Source organism: Ctenopharyngodon idella, chromosome 2 (genome assembly GCF_019924925.1).
Source record: "Ctenopharyngodon idella isolate HZGC_01 chromosome 2, HZGC01, whole genome shotgun sequence".
Lineage (NCBI taxonomy): Eukaryota > Metazoa > Chordata > Actinopteri > Cypriniformes > Xenocyprididae > Ctenopharyngodon > Ctenopharyngodon idella.
This window is the reverse complement of record NC_067221.1, coordinates 22,396,230-22,409,856: the sequence shown is the minus strand read 5'-3', so window position 1 is coordinate 22,409,856 and position 13,627 is coordinate 22,396,230.

Below are 13,627 nucleotides of genomic sequence, written 5' to 3'. Positions count from 1 at the left end.
TCTAGAAAAAGACCAAAAGACTTTGAGGATGTCTGCTGGTTTCTGTTCATACAATGGAGCCTGACAATCAGAAGCTTCAAAAGCATCATCAAAGCCAAACTTGACCAAAATCAACTTTTGTGTTCAGAAAAAAAAAGCTGGGATTGAACAGCATGGAGGCGAGTAAATAATGACTGAATTTATATGTTTGGGTGAACTAACACTTTAAGCCCCCCAAATTGTATGAAATGTATGTATGCATTTATATTATAGTAGTACCTTAAAGAAATAAACTTTAAGAAATAAGCAGCTTTATTAAGTGAGACACTTACAAAAAAGGATAGATTTACAAAAATCACATTTAGATTTAGCAGATGCTTTTATTCAAAGTGACTTACAGTGCACTTATTACAGGGGCGATCCCCATGGAGCAACCTGGAGTAAAGTGTCTTGCTCAAGGACACACTGGTGGTGGTGGCTGCAGAGATCGAACCAGCAGTCTTCTGCTTATCCGTTCAGTGGTTTAGCCCACTACACCACAAAAGTAATAAATCTACAGCTAAAATTAGCATGTAATTGTAAAAATATTAAATTAAATATGGCAAGAAATGGAATGCTGACATGAATTGAAAAACCTTTTAACCTGTTTAAATGTTTTACAGGTAGTCATGCTCATGAAGAGCAGGCACACAAATGTTTGGAGGTGTGTACATGTTCTCCCATTCTTGCTTCAAGGTTGTGGGGTTCAGGGGGGCCGAAGACATAGTCTTCCTCATCCTCTTGCTCAACGATGTCCCCATTGAGAAGAGCGAGATTGTGAAGCACAGACCAGCAAGCAACAACCTCAGGCACAAAGGCATGGCTCACCTCTAGCCGTGAAGGAAATAGAGCACCAGCGAGTTTTCAGCATGCCAAAGGCTCGCTCTACTATGCTTCATGCACGGGATTGCATGCTGTTGAAACAAGCCCTGTACAGGCTCTCTGTACGGGGTGATGAGGCAGATGGGTGCACTCAGGCAAGGATAGCCTCCATGAACCTTTCCCATCCATGATCAGATTTCAGTCTGACTGCAGCAATGAGGGACATGACAATGAGGGACAATGAGGGCAAAGACAGGCAAAGGTGGGCATCAAAATAAAGCCGCAGAATTAGCACAGCTGTGTTGAGATGCAGTAGGATGTGGGGTTCACCGCCTGTAAATACGTGATTGTTAGAACAATAAGTTTGAATAAAGCTTTGTTTCATGTATTAACTTGTGTATGTATTTATTTATTGTGATGGTTACTTTTATTCATTCCTTTACTCATTTATTCATGTTTCCTATTGTTGTCAGAAAATAAAATTTAATTATTTCATTAATTTATGCATTAATTCATTGCTTGACTGAAAAGTCTTAACTGAAAGAAAAAAAGTTGACAAAAAGATTGAATCCAATATTTGGTGATAAAATACTGTATCAAGTGATTCATAACAAGCTATTTTTTTTGTAGGCCAGTCGTTTTTAACCGGGAACACCACAAGTGTGACTTTGTGCCATTTTGTACAAAGTAAAAGCATTTCAAAACAAATTTCCTGATTAAACATTAAAGCACACTAGTGTTATAAACAGTGCATTTTTTTCATATTTTATGTAAAATTGACAGCAGGGGCCATATCATACACCCGGCGCAATGCGGCGCCAGGCGCAACGCAAGTGTTTTTTGCTAGTTTCAGCCCGACGCAATTATCATTTTCACATCCTGCGCCACATTGTTTAATTAGCAAATGCATTTGCACCTGTAGCGAGTGACAAATAATATGATTCAAAAGTATGTATCTGTATTAGATAACAGACTCTAGTAGAAAAACTGCATTTAAACTCTTAACAATTTGGGTGATTTAAATGTATATGGACCAATTTTGCGAATCAGAAAATCACAGGAACGGCTACTGGAGATAGTGATTATTCACTGAAGAACACAGGAGTCAATAATAAATTAAGTACTTTACTTCAAATAATAATTTCCCCAAATTTAGTTGTAGGCCTTTTAAAAAGAAAAATAACAACAATTAAATCACAATAGTCAAATGGCCTTAACCACATCAGTGTCAGTGATACAGGAGGAATTGGCATCAGCTGTGTGATACTGCACAAACTTTTCAATCCTTTCCATCTCCTTTGTTGACAATTGATCATCGGATAACTCCCCATGCGGTCGTCTGGACAAACTGTCCGCATCCACATTTTGCTTACCAGCTCGGTACTGGAGTGTGAATGAGAACGTGGATAAAGCAGCAAGCTATCTAGCTGACAGCATCTAACTTGGCGGTCGTCAACAGGTAAGTCAATGGGTTGCTATCAGTAACAACCATAAATGAACTACCGTAAAGGTACTCATGGAATTTCTCCCTTACTGTCCACTTGAGTGCTAAAAATTCAAGTTTGTGTGCTGGGTAACGAGATTCACTCCGGGATAGCCCCCTGCTTGCAAAAGCAATGACTCGTTGCTGCCTGTCCTGCTCCTGATACAGCGCAGCCCCCAATCCTGAGGTGCTAGCATCAGTGTGAAGAACATAAGGAAGCTTAGTCAGGAGCAGTAGAGAGCTTGGTGATCAAGATTTCAAACGCTATTTGACAAGAAGGGGTCCAACGACCACCAAATGGCTCTTTGGGGTTGTGGTACTGATCTTCTTTACAGAGCTTTTTGCCACTTTTTCTCAACGGAGGATACCCAGAGGTCAGTTCATTCAAAGTCTTCACAATCTGAGAATAGCCCTTTATAAATATCCGGTTGTAACCAGAAAACCCTAAAAACGACTAAGGGTTTCAATCTAAGGGCCTCGATCTTCTCAGGGTTAGTTTCTACTCCAAGCTCAGACACAATGTGACCCAAGTACTTCACAAAAGTCTGAAAAAACCGACACTTCTCTGGTGAAAGCTTCAACCCGTATTCCCTCAAACGAGTAAGCACTTGTAGTAATCGCCTTGCGTGTTCCTCCAGGATTTTGGAAAATACAATCAAGTCGTCTATAAACACGAGTACTTCCTTCAAGTTGATATCTCTCATGCACTTCTCCATTAACCGCTGGAAAGTACTCGGCACGTTGGTTACTCCTTGAGGCATCCTGTTGAATTCCCCAAATCCTACGGGACACATGAAAGCAGTTTTGGGTTTATCGGATTCCTCCACCTCAATTTGATAGTATCCTGACTTTAAGTCAAGCATGGTGAACCTTTTTGAACCATTTAGAGCTGCAAATGTCTCTTCCAAGTTAGGCAAGGCATATGCGTCCTTTATCGTTGCAGATTCAGCTTCCTGTAGTCAATACAAAGTCGGACGTCGCCATTCTTCTTCCTAACCACCACTATGGGTGAAGAAAGAGGAGACTCTGATTCAAGGATAATACCGCTCGACAGAAGCTCTTGAAGATGCTTGCGCACAGCTTCAAAATCTTGCGGATGAATGGGTCATGCTCTTTGCTTAAATGGGGACTCGTCGCTCAGCTTGATATGATGCTTCACTTTCTGAGTCCATCCAAAGTCTAGGTCATGCTGAGCAAAGTTTCGTTAAGCTGCTTAGTAATCCGATCTTTCCAATCTTGTGACAATGGCGAATTACCAAAGTCCAAAGTAACCCTTGACTTTTTACTCATCTCAGGTTCAGTGCTCTGTGAGTCAAACTTGGATACAGCTTTGTAAGGTGAAAGCACAGACTCCATTGCATGAATTTCAGCGATGATGCACCATCGTGGGATAATCACATCATGATCAGCCTCATTAGTGAGGACCACAAGAAGGCATCCTGACTGCTCAGGAGGAAAGGTAAGTAAACAACACTTCACTACAACTCCCCCTTGTAAGGATGATACAGTCGGGTGCTCTATTACAACCCATTTGTCAACTGGAATTCCTGATGAGTGGATGGCACCCTCTATGACAACTGTTTGACCAGCAGTCAAGACTTCAGGCGTCCGACTCTTCAGTCTGACATGACCAAGAATACCAGTTTCACAGTGTATGTGCCGCAGCTCAAGAGTGTATAGGATAGCCCTATAGCCGTACAAATCTGGTAGGAAAGGTAAGGATCTCACTTTCAGATGTTCTTCGTACGGAATATCCAGAGTGTTTTTTCCAACTAGAACCAAAGGTTGTGTGTGGGACTTAACGTCCGGCACCACCAAAGCAACAGCGCCGAGGCCGACAAATTCCGCTGGAAAGGTTATGTTCAGGTACACATACCCAAGGTACCGCACGGAAAGACCATTTGCTCCTTCTACCTCTAGTAAGTCGGAGAGAGGATGAATGGGGTGATCTAAAAGATGCTGCTCATGAAAAGAAATAGGAACAGTGGTAACTTGCGAACCAGTATCAATCAACCAACGACATTCTTGCCCTGAAATATCAACTCGTGCAATGCACTTGCCGCCAATTAAAACTTTGGGAAGTTTAGCTTTCAAGTTTGGATTCTTAGGACTTTGGCTGAAAGTATAAGCTTTTGTCTTGGTGGGACTAGTAAGACTTTCAGTTCCGATTCGCCCCTCAATAGGAACCGGTTCTAGTTTAAAGCCTCTTTCATGACAGCATTCTGGGACTCCCATTTGGACTGTCTCTCTTTCAGCAATTTCCGTTTCTCTGCCACAAGTTTTGGATTTGGATCGGAGTTGCAAGAGATTGCTATGTGATCGTCTTCTCCGCACTTGAAGCAATACCATGGTCTGGGCTTTTCAACTTGATTCCTCATTACAACTGCGGTAGTTTCAACATTTGATTTCTGAGGTTTCTTTTCCACTACAGGGGTTTTACGAGCTTTGACTGGCAGAGTAGTTTTCTTGATAGCTCCAGCGTTAGTAGTCAGTCTTGCCAGCTGACTCTGGAGACTCCTTAGCTCCTTAGTCTCAGATGTGACTGACAGCACATCAGGACTCCCAGATTGCTCAGTCTCATCAACCACCCAAGCCCTTTGAGTGTGGACTTGAACAATCTGCTTCGCTCCAGCCAAATGTTGTCTCATGCGCTTTGCTTTGGTCGCATATTTGTCTTCTTCTATTCGCCGCATCAGTAACAACTGTGCAAAAGAAGGAGGATTCGCATGATTTTGTTCCAGACCCAAGTCTGCAATTAGGTTATTATCCCAGCAGCCCCGGCAGAACTGTTTCAACAGATGCCGGTCTGCTTCACTGGACAAGACACCTCCCCTCTTAATGGCTATACTCAACGCAGCTTGAAGTCTAGACAAATAAGCTGAAGGTTTTTCGCCTGTGTTCTGTAAGGTATTCAGGAACTTAGCCAAAAACTCGTCACCATCCTCTACAGTGCCAGAAGCTGAATCAAGTAATTGCAGATATTCAGATGGAGAGGCTTCAGGACCCAAATGCTTCACAATGTCAGCAGCCGGGGGTAGGAGGCTGTCTAGAATCTTCCGTGACCCATGAAAGTTAGATATGGCAGGTTCTCGCAGGATAAAATCAACACTTATGTGCCACGTGTCATATTCTGCCTCATTCACAGGTCTGGGAATCCTCCCAGAGAAAGCTCTGAGCCTTGTGGTTGTGAGTGCTTGAGAATTTGCTTCGTCAGTCCGAACCACATGCCCATCAACTAATCTTTGTACATAAGGTGGGTCCAGTACAGTAGGTGAAGTAAGAATTGAGTTGCTCACACAAGCAGCAGTAGCAGTTGTCGTTTACTGGCCCACTGCTGAAAGTGGCTCACCCATTACTGATGTGGTTTTCTCCAGTTTGTCCTGAGTAACAGGAGTTTCAGGATGTTTGTCAGCAGTGCCTGCCTCAGCACACAAGGGGAAAACTTCAGAGCTCATCTCAGTTAACATTTCACTTAGCATGGTCTTAAAATTAACTCCACTAAGCTTTGTTATTTCTCTCAACCCTTTAAGATAAGACCTGGTAGCATCCCCTCCGAACTGTTTGGTATACACACTGGATAGGGACCTCACTACGTAGGTGATTTCAGGTTTGTCTTTCAAGTGATGAGTGAAAGGTAATACAGGCTCTAAAGTTTGCATAGCGTTGCCACTGCTAAACTCAACAATCAAGTTCTGGTGAAATTCAGATTCAGGATCTTGGATCTTAACTATTTTAGCTATAGACCCATATTTCTGCAAGACTTCAAGTAACTTCTCGTCATCTTCAGGTTCAGTTACTCCACTAACTATCACTGCATTAGGGACCTTGATACCTTCAGTGACAATTACCATTTTGTTAAAGGCCTTTTTGAATTATTGTGTGTCTTCAGTAATAGAACACCATCTCCTGGCTGGCTCGCCAAAGTTTTTTTTCTCATGTAGCAAGTGACAAATAATATGATTCAAAAGTATGTATCTGTATTAGATAACAGAAAAACTGTATTTAAACTCTTAACAATTTGGACGATTTAAATGTATATGGACCAATTTTGCGAATCAGAAAATCACAGGAACGGCTACTGGAGACAGTGATTATTCACTGAAGAACACAGGAGTCAATAATAAATTAAGTACTTTACTTCAAATAATAATTTCCCCAAATTTAGTTGTAGGCCTTTTAAAAAGAAAAATAACAACAATTAAATCACAATAAAACAATAAGAAACAACAAATAAATCACAATTTTCCAATGTAGAAAAATTAGGAAACTCTTCAAATATACTCAGTTATCAAAAAAAAAAAAAAAAAAGATAACCCTTTTTTCCTCAAAGAAAATACTTTGGAGGCAAAACACAGTTCGGTTCAAACAGTTACTGATATCAGATTTTGTTTCACAATCACTTATCTCGAGTCCAGCGATGCATCACAGTTCCATCCAAGTAAAGAAAAACATCCTTCCTTTTATTATAATCAACATTCACATAATGAAAATGTTTACAATGATTTTACATTAATCTCTCTCTCTTTTTCAGGTTCACGTGCATCACATTTTAAAGCCACGTGAACTACAGCTCCGTGTGAGACTAATTAACTCAACGATTCAACTTATACATTGCAAAAACACATACAAATAACACATACATCTCACAGTTTCAATAAACATTTGAATTCACAATTGTCTTGTGCTTATTTCAAAATAAACAGCAAATAAACAATAACTCACCACATCCAGTATTTCCACACGGTAATACGTCAAGATTGAGATCCTCACGAACATAAAATTAGCTGGATTCTCTTAGTATAACTATTCCTCCACAAAATCTAAAAGGTTTTTGAACAAAAACAACAATTTACATTTGTATTTCTTCTTTTTAGAGAATTGCTCTAGCTTAACGCTCTGATCAGTTTGTGAGCTCGCTCTGCTTCTGCCGACTAAAAACAGGGCGGAGTTTCTCAGTCTTCATCTTATTCAAATTATTCCTCTTTCACATTTATTCATTTTTTTCCTTGCACACTATATGCCAGTTAACAATCATATAGCTATACATTTTTAATTATTTAAACTATATACAATTATTATTATTAATCCTGAAATTAAGTCAGGGTTACGTCCTCCCCTCCTAACTGTGTACGTCCTTGGAACACAAGTTAAGGTAGTACAACCTTCACACAATCTGTGTTTTAGATGTTTCATATATAATAAACAATGACTCTGTCACGGTCACAATTGTAAACTCCACCCGTTAGCCCAATGAAGGAAATCCAACGGCCTGGTTGAAGGTTATTCGGCGTGCACGTCTTTTCTGGCGCTTCTGTAAAATTCACCTTTATTTATTAAAAATTTTGGTTTCTAATTTAATTCTGATAATTTAATCTGACTCCAAAATTTAACTGACTCTTTGAGTTTACAATATTTCTGATTTAACAGCTGATCATTAGATTAGTTGTGACTTATTTTAGATCTTTGATTTTCTGAATATTCCATACTTTCAATTATTCATTCATCAGGGACCCAATGCCGCACAGACATATGCCCCGGGTTTGCGGTAAACTCACGGACATAAACTCGCCAGTCTGATCTTTGTCAGAGGATGTAATAAGTTAGCTAATACCTTTAGTCGGTTGCCTACTGCTCACTCGTACAAAAGTGTATTTTAATTTAGCCACTTCCATACATCTTGCTAAATCAGTGGTAGACAGAAATCAAAAGGTCTTCAGATGAAGTGCCTACTGCTCCTTCATTCATGCGCCTTCAGTTTGTTCTACCCTGGACACAGATTTACGGTAGCATTAGCCTCCCATAATTTACTGGTAATAATGATTTCAGGAGAATCCAGAATAAATCAAAATTTAACATTTATTTTGCCAGGCAGGATTAATCATCAGTTAAAAGAATTAAAAAGAATACATCACACAACTTGATCAGCAGAAAATACAAAACACAATTTAAAACATAGTAAAAAGCAATTTCAAAGAGTCAGCATACCTGGCAAGTAGAGAGAGACACACAGCAATTGTGTGGGAAGTTCTGAATACAGATGCTTCCTTGAATGGTTTGCCAAATCCCTTTAAATACCCCAAGTCTTAACAAAAGGACTGTAAACATTTAGCACCCAAATATTTATGCAGCTTTTGCTGGACCTTTTCTCGTGCCCCAAAGGGTCACACGCCTGGTTTTGGGGATCAAAACAAATGGTTAATAAGGATCTTTATTGGGGCATCTCCCACACCAGGAGAACAGGTTTTGTTTTCTTTATTCTTGTCTGTTCTATTGATGTGGGAGTGAAACCATCTTACCAGTCGCACCAGAAGTATTTACATTAATGTCACTAAAAACAGCTAAGATAGCAGATTTGTGAGACTTGCATGGCCTGAAGGGAAGGAGAGGGTGTGAGGAGTCAGGAACTCAGCATGGGGAGGAAGAGAGGAGGTCGAACAAGGTGTTGTCCTGTGCTATTTCTCGCAGATCCTCTCTTCAGAGGATAGAGTTTTCTATTGAGTTTTATTGTTTTATCACAGGACAGGAATCTTGAATTCAGTCTTGGTAAAATCCATCCTTACACAGTCATGTTCTGTTTGTTTTGGTTTTCATTCATCACATGTGCTCTTTTGTTCTGTGTTCCCGCCACTCATCAGTCACCATGGATACTGCACTAATCATTACAGCTGTCTGTCATTTGAGTTATTCGTCTGTGTATTTAGGTTCCTGTCTTAGTTCATTGTCGGGTCTCATATGTCTTGAGTGTTGTGTTGTTTCCCTGCCTGGATCTGCATTTTCCCATTGGATTTTCAAGTAAAGACTTATTTGAAAGTATTCTTCTTGGTCATGTGTTTATATGCAACCAGCACGTTACAGAAGACCCAACCTAAAAAAGATAAGCGGCATGTTTTGTTGTTAGTGTTTTTGTTTTATTTTTGTCACTACGTGTTTTGGGGTTTTTTCTGCACATGGATCACTAAATAGCAGTCGAACTGCTATGCCTTGAGCAGAATGACCGCTCCCTCGAGGCACATTTGGAAGATTTTCTCCGCCTCATACCAGCTACAACTTTCCCGGACAACTGCCTGTGCAGCTTCCTATATGCCAGCCTCAACACCACCACCAAAGAGCAGCTGTCCAGGGTAGGGCCTCGAGGGAGCTTCACCAAATACGTAGAGTGGTTGCTGGTGTCCTGTGATTGTTGACGACGACGACACCAGCATTACTAGCTACCCAGTGCCCAGCCATCAACACCCTGACTGCGAGGATCGGCAGCATGAGCCCACCGCAGGCCATGAGAGGGACTTCGCCGCGATGTTTGAGCCAGCGCCAACGAGAGCGACCGAGCAGAACATCATCACAGAGCCTGAGCAATGCGGGACTGATCAGGTGTGCGAGCCGGCTGCACCATCTGTCGCCGAGGGAGTTCTAGTGGAATACGAGGGTATGGAAGTGAGCCCCACCCACCCTCCCGCCACTGAGAGTGAGTTATTGGCAAGCACTGAGGATATCTGTTTTGATTTAGGAGAGGTTAATCTTCTGCCTGTTCTGCTACCGTCTAAATCTGTCTGTTACATATCTAGTTCTCTGGCCCTGCCCAACCTCCCTCTCCCACCACCTCTTCTAAACTATTTTGAGACTTTTCTATTTTTTTGTGGGATTTTGTAGCGCTCTCCAAGCCCCTCTCCAATCCCCAGCCACGCCTGTCACCCAGCCATTGCTGTCTCCCATCAGCCCTTCAGTTTCTCCTCCGCCTCCTCTCAGTGGCGTGGATCCGCCTTGGGACTGCTGGGAGCCACCTTCTCCTGGGCGTGAGGAGCCTGTGGTTCCGCCTCCGGCCTCAGAGCACTCCACTCCCCTTCGACCCGTTGACCCGGCTCCTACACCTACGCTCCTTCCACCCTCGTCGTCAGCAGTGACCATTGGGCATTCGGCCTCGCTGGGCTCCCTCGGCACGTCGGCTCCGCCTGGGTCAGACAACGTCACGCCTCCGCTGCGGACTTGTGGGCCATCCGCTGCTCTCTGGCCCTCCACCCCTTCTGCTACGGCTAGCTCCGCCCTCCCTCAGGCTCCACCTCCGCCCTCGGTCGCTCCAGCTCCACCTCTGACCTCCGGATCCCTTCTTCCACCTCGGGGGGTCGTCGCTGTGGCTCCGTCGCGGTCGCCCAGGCCATCGGGGTCCCTTCACGTCATCAGCTCTCCAGCTGCACTGTGGGCTCCACCGTCTATGTCATCGTCGCCTCCGGTCATCCCCATGGTGGCGTCATTGACAACGTCGCCATGGCTCCTCCCTCCTGCGACGCTGCCATGGGGAGCAGTCTTGGCTGTGGCCTGGATCGGTCACCATCTTCCTCTGCTCAAGGCTCCACCTTGGCTCACTCCACCATCTGCACCACCCTGGACTCTTGTGTTCCAGCTCCTCCCGGTCAGCCGTCCACCTCCAGAACCACCTCCTGCATCATCTGCCGTTTCATCATCACTTCATCCACCTCCAGAACCCCCTCCGGTCCTCCTCTTTTGATGTTCCATTACGGTGCAAGGACACGCCTCACCGGAGGGGGATGTACTGTCACAGTCACCGTTTGTTTTGGTTTTCATTCATCACATGTGCTCCTTTGTTCTGTGTTCCCGCCACTCGTCAGACACCATGGACACTACACTAATCATCACAGCTGTCTGTCATTTGAGTTAATCATCTGTGTATTTAAGTTCCTGTCTTTCCTTAGTTCATTGTCGGGTCTCGTATGTCTTGAGTGTTGTGTTGTTTCCCTGCCTGGATCTGTATTTTCTCATTGGATTATCAAGTAAAGACTTATATGAGAGTATTCTTCCTCATCGTGTGTTTATATGCAACCAGCACGTTACAAACTCACCACATCCAGTATTTCCACATGGTAATACGTCAAGATTGAGATCCTCACAAACATAAAATTAACTGGATTCTCTCAGTACAACTATTCCTCCACGAAATCCAAAAGGTTTTTGAACAAAAACAACAATTTACATTTGTATTTCTTCTTTTTAGAGAATTGCTCTAGCTTAACGCTCTGATCAGTTTGTGAGCTTGCGCTGCTTCTGCTGACTAAAAACAGGGCGGAGTTTCTCAGTCTTCATCTTATTCAAATTTATTCATTTTTTTCCTTGTTCACTATATGTCAGTTAACAATCATATAGCTATACATTTTTAATTATTTAAACTATATACAATCATTATTATTAATCCTGAAATTAAGTCAGGGTTACACACCCATTTGTGCGTCCATGGGCTGGTCTGAAAACGAGGTGTGTTCAGGCACATTGTTGGCGCATTGCTATTCTCTGGCAACTGAAATAGACTGCGCCATTGACCAACAGAAACCTGGTCTAAAGCCAATGGCAATTTTTTTTTTTTTTTTTTTTTATTTAAAGAGTGCATTAGTAATATGTGCCTATAGGTGGGTGCACAACATGCACATACTCTGCTTATTACACACACAGGAGTACAGCAGCACACAAACATGCCAATATTAATAATAAAAGGATTACAATGTAAAAGATTATTATTGTGTGCATAAAGATAAAAATGCTTTGGTGGAATGCTTGTCTTGTATAAGACAAGCTCATGCATGAGCAGATCCGTTTCCTCGCTAGAGAAGCATTCAGTTTTTCCACTTGCAAATTCCGCCATGTAAATAGTGAATCCGCCATGGCACGAGCACAACTGGCTTTTAAAGGGAATGGGAGATGAGACTCTGAATGGTTTATTGCACATTACGCCCAAAACACACCTATTACTCATTAAGAGAATAGGGACAACCCTTTTAGACCATGCGCTGGGCGTGCCGACCATTTTTCCTGTCATTAATCTAGCAAAAGTGGATTCAGGACACTTGGGACCATGCGCTTTAAACCATGCCCTTAGATTGTTAAAATAGGGCCCCAGGTGTTCATTACTAATGCTCAATCATCACTTAATTAATCACTTAATTATCTCATTAACTTTAACTCTGCTTCAGTGTTACTTTAACCATATGTACTCTGAGCAGAGTCGATTTAAAACTCTGAGGATTTTGCCATCTATGGGCTTGTTTAAATCCCTGACCCTACATATGAGGAATTGTAAATGTGATGCTCACCTTAGAAAACACCATTAGCTATTATCAGTTCAGTCTCTCTTCCTGTTACAGAAAAAGAAAGTCACACACTTAGAGTAGCCTGTAAAGGTGTGAAAACTGGCGCTCAGCTGAAAATCTGGTGCACAGGAAGCTCAGCTTCACACAACCTGTTTTCCAGTCTTACTGAGTATACCAATTACCTTTCTGTAATGTGAGATATGAGGCTTAATTGGCGCCATTCATATTTTTTAGGAGCTGCCTACACCTGCATAAAGCTCTTTATCATGCACACATAAGGTGTCATCAAATTCCACATGTAGATTTAGGCCTTAGGGTTTTGCCTCCCTCATATGCAGTACATATTTCATGGTAACTAAGGCAGTTTTCAGCAGTTCATCAGTTCTGACGAGTCTTAGCAAGTTTCACAAGTTTACGATCCTGAAATGGCCTTTACTGGAGATTGCACAGTTGTTGTACGGCACACATCAACGCGTCTTGGGTTTTGTCCGAGCAAGGATTCAGATTAATTAGCTCAGATATCATCAGCGCCTCCTCTCACTTCTTTTATGCATTTCCATTATGCTTTTGCCAGCTCTCACACTAATACATCAGCTCAGCGATAACTGTCCTTTCAATGGAGAGCTTTCATTACGCTCCTGTTGATTCTTCTCCGGACGGTTTTCAATTGCTTTTCTATTGACTATGTTCACTCATGTTTATTCAGCTGTGGCACATCCTGAACACCGATAGACACCCAAAGACACGATCAGTCTGGCTTTTGCCCCAGTCGGTCTATTGTGGATCAGCTTGTATGTGAATAGCAGGAGCCTTGAGAAGAATGCTGGCCTGCACTGACACCAAGCAAGCTTGTGAATTTAATGATTTTCTGAGAAGAGAAAGAATGGCATTGTAGATAACCCATCACCAACTTGGAATTTCAAATACTTTTAGGCTGCATTTACATTACAGGTTTCAAGTGACCAAAATCCAATTTGTTTTCCTCCAATGTGGCACAGATCGAATATGACCCACGAACGTGTAAGCAGGGGGAAAAAAAGAAGACAAAAAAGAAAAAAAACATTGCTTCCGATATTCTCAAATCAGTTTCAGGCCTCATTCACATGTGGAAATGAATTTGATATGAATCTGATATGTGCATTTGCATATGCCATGTAAGCAGACATATCAGATATTCCCCTGTCAATGTGAGTCTTATGTCATTGAAAAAGCG